This window comes from Sinocyclocheilus anshuiensis, unplaced genomic scaffold (assembly GCF_001515605.1).
Source record: "Sinocyclocheilus anshuiensis isolate Anshui unplaced genomic scaffold, SAMN03320099.WGS_v1.1 scaffold171, whole genome shotgun sequence".
Taxonomy (NCBI): domain Eukaryota; kingdom Metazoa; phylum Chordata; class Actinopteri; order Cypriniformes; family Cyprinidae; genus Sinocyclocheilus; species Sinocyclocheilus anshuiensis.
In genome coordinates this window covers 4,098-7,909 of record NW_015549561.1, presented here as the reverse complement: position 1 = coordinate 7,909, position 3,812 = coordinate 4,098, and the positions used below count along the sequence as shown (strand labels likewise).

General features: G+C 34.9%; 1 long non-coding RNA gene across 1 annotated transcript; it reads right to left on the bottom strand.

The window, feature by feature from the left end:
- Nucleotides 1–710: 710 nt before the first annotated feature.
- LOC107657175 (uncharacterized) lies at nucleotides 711–3,501 on the bottom strand. The gene is made up of 4 exons (XR_001630650.1): nucleotides 3,447–3,501; nucleotides 2,816–2,859; nucleotides 1,533–1,567; nucleotides 711–1,394 (listed from the first exon to the last, which is right to left on the bottom strand). It is a non-coding gene; the product is annotated as an uncharacterized LOC107657175 (long non-coding RNA).
- Nucleotides 3,502–3,812: the final 311 nt, after the last annotated feature.

The window sequence follows — 3,812 nt, the reverse complement described above, 5'->3', positions numbered from 1 at the left end:
TATACATATATATCAATATCATAAAATGTATTAAAAATGACATTACACCAGGGTTTAAATGAGTTGATAAAAAGTCACTAAAGTTTGAAATATTTTATTTGTTTACCTGCATATCAGTTAAGGAACATTAAACTGTAAACATGCAAATGTGTTTTTAAATTATTGAAATATTATTTTTCTCAGAGATGTTTCGAGTAAATATTTGATGACAAATGAGTTTGGCTGACAAAAACTTTTGAGAATCCCTGCATTGCATGAACAAACATATATAAACATGAAAACAGCAATGACATTACAGCTGTGAAAAATCTTTGACCAGACTTCCAGAATCACCAGTTACTGAAGGTCACCATGATCTATGTAACATTTAATGTAATGTATTATTATGTTTTTTTGTTTGTTTGTTTGTTTTTGTTTTTGTTTTTTACACTCGTTTTTAGTGTGTAATATATATATATATATATACATACACATAGATGCCTTATTAGTGGCTGTTTCTAAGGACCACTATATGTAAGCCATCTGCTGAATGCACAAAAGAAAAGTTGACTGTGCGTCTGCTACCATAGGCAAGGCCTGGTTGAGTTGTGTTAGTAGTATGTTGTCACCTGTTTAACAGATTTAATATACTGATACACATGCAGCTGTTTACGTTCACAGACATAACTGACTGTGTTTATGTGAACTCTGTGTGTTTTGTGTGAGTTTGTTGTGTGTTGTTGCTGTAGTAATTGAGGCAGGAGCTGTAAAGGCAGGGGAAAGCAGCTCATTTGCATTTAAAGAGACATGAAAGCAGCATATTTTTCGCTTGCAGTCAAAAAGGGGCATTTATAGCGTGGTATAATGAATGATCTGTGGGGTATTTGAAACTGAAACGTCACAGACATATTTTTGGGACTCCTGAGACTTACATGCATCTTATAAAAAGGGCCATATGAGCCCTTTTTTAGTTTAGTTTCACATTCTGTTGTCTTTTAAAACAAAAGCAATAAATTCTCGTACTTTCTTAATTACATATTTTGCCAGCTCAAAGTTACAATCTAATGCCCTTGTAATTGCATCATACATTGAATCAGCTTGTCCTCCTGCTTCATATCCAATGATGCATCCTCCAAGTGCTGCTATAATCAGTCCAGTGCTGATCACTGTAAGTAGTTTCTGAGCCACTGCTGCTGCTCTGTTTGCTGCTGCTTCTGCAACTTAATTTGCTGGTGCTGTAACTCCTTTAACTCCTGTAACTCTTGTAATTCCTGTAAATCCTGCTGCCCCCAAAACTTGTGCAATTCCCATTCTTCTAGCAATTACAAAAACTTGGGTCAACAGTCCTAAAATGACCAGACCGGCACCCGTCACCATCCCTGTCAACGCTCCCACAATCTTGCGTGAAATATTGGCTATTGGAAAAATACACGTTATTAGATTTTATAATGTAGTCATGTGAGAACATTATTTACATTCTTAAATTTAGTTTTGCTGATGGTTCATCACAGTTTTACACAATCTAGCCTGAGCTTTAGTTAAGCTAAACCTACCTCCCATTATTCTTGTCTGCTGTTGATGTTGGCCTCTGTAAATGAATATGACAAGATTATTAAAAACCCTGGATATGCCTTAATATCTCGAATGATTCATGGATATGTATATGTATGTCTATAAAGCATCACTCTAGTGGAAATAATAATAAAAATGTCATAAAACATTTTTCATACTAACTTTATACTTAGCAGTTTAGCATGTGATGCAGATGAACATCAAAACAATACTAAAATATCATGTTTTATTGTCCTAAATAGATATGAACAGTGGTAACTGCAAGAAAAGCCATCTTGTATTTTTGCAGCATCCAAAAAAGAAGTTCCATAAACACCGGTGTTATTTTTGCCACTCCAGATTTTGCTGTAATTTAGATCTTATTGTAAATAGCAGGCAGCATTTTGGATTTAGATTCAGTTTATTTAAACATAATATATAATATTACGTACATGATATGATTCATACATTTTTATGGTAGTTTACATAATGCTGGAACACTTCCAACTGTATACCAGTTATGCATACTAAATTATATTTTGTACAAATATACAATATGCTTAATATTTATTTATTTATATTTTTTTAGGTATTTATTTTTGGCAGGCCTTATATCTCTAAAGTATGGAAATTTACAAATTTTACAAAACTTACCAAATTTTATGTGGTTATATTCTCAAATTGATTCATATGGGGAGGGGTTATATTAAGCGTGATCTGTTGTCATGCCACAATCGTGTTGCATTGTGGTACATCGAGCTGCAGAGACCCAGTTCCTCAGTCAGCATTGACAGGTCGAGGGTCTGTCCATGCAAACTTCCCTCGCAAAAGAGGAACGCACTTTTAAATGGTGTCGGGGATTCTCTTTAGGGGAAGTGCTTAGGGAAGTTTGCGAGTGTGTGTCTAAACGTGAAGTGGAACGCAGCCTAAAGGGTTTGATCAGCGGGACCCACAGTGCTGCACATACCTTATTTAATCACTGTAGGCGCATGTAACTATCACATAAATGATATTGTGAGTACAAAAATTAGTAAAGCATGCCTTATTCACACTTACAAGCAATTGTTCTCAACTACTATCTAAATGCAAACTCTACAACATGTGCTTATTCAGTCTTACTAGGGGTTCGACCCTCACAGATTTGGACTGTTTACATCCTTTAATTAAAACATATTGTTTATTTTATTTTATTTTATTTGAGATTTTATTTGAGATTTAAACTGTCTGATATATAGAAATATTAGTGGACCTGTGGTAAATATGATATATCTCAGAAGTGGATTACCTGCAGTGATGCACCTGCTGTTTGGCTGTAGATTATTCCCTGATCTATAACGTACAAATATGACGAAAACTATAAATTTAAGTTAGTCACACCAAAAAATAACTTTCAGTGATCCAAAATCATTGACACAGCCTACTGTTGCTCACATCTCACATCTCATCTGTTGCAAAGCACTCACGCTTTAGCCTTTGGGTCAAATGAAATATGAGACAATGTAAGAGTGTGAGAGTGTGAAAACAATGTGTGTGTGTGTCTTCGGGACATTGGGTCTCATTCACTAATATTTGTGTGGAGAAAAAGTACCATCCATAACACGTTCCTACATTTTTTTAAATATAAATTTGAAATAAAATATTTAGTTTGAAAGGTGTATCATGGGTTGTTTGTGAACATGTTTGTATGCATAGCAAACCCCCAACTACTGCCATTATATCAGTGACAGTATTTTTGACAGTATTATTAACCGTTTTATAACTATTAAAACAGGTTGATACATGATTTTACAAACAAATTTCATCACTTTGTAGTAAATTAACGCATGTTCCAGTTAGGAAAGCAGCAAGAAGAGGTCTGATAGCAAAAGCTAATCAACTCAGTGTCAGTAAATGGAGTTATAATGTGAAATACTCACATCGATCAGAATCAGCAGTGCTGCAGAGGAGGTTGTTGACCACCGACAGACACAAAAAGATTTTTATTTCTTTGTCATAGTTTTAGTTTCGTTGTAGTTGTCTTGCATGTGATGCTGCTTTAAGCAGGGTCTGTGGTCATGGATAGAATCAAACAGGAAATAAATTACACCCACACATGTAGGTTAAATGTTGTCAAACTAGTTCTGATTTACTTAATCACTTCTCACATTCAATCATCAAATTCGCTGCACTTCCCGTTCAGGTTTTTTTGAGAGGTCATTTCATGGATAGCCAGAAATGAGTAAAGGCATTGCCTTTGCTGTGGCTTGGTGTAGTGATGGAGGCAAGGGGTGCATCTCATTTTG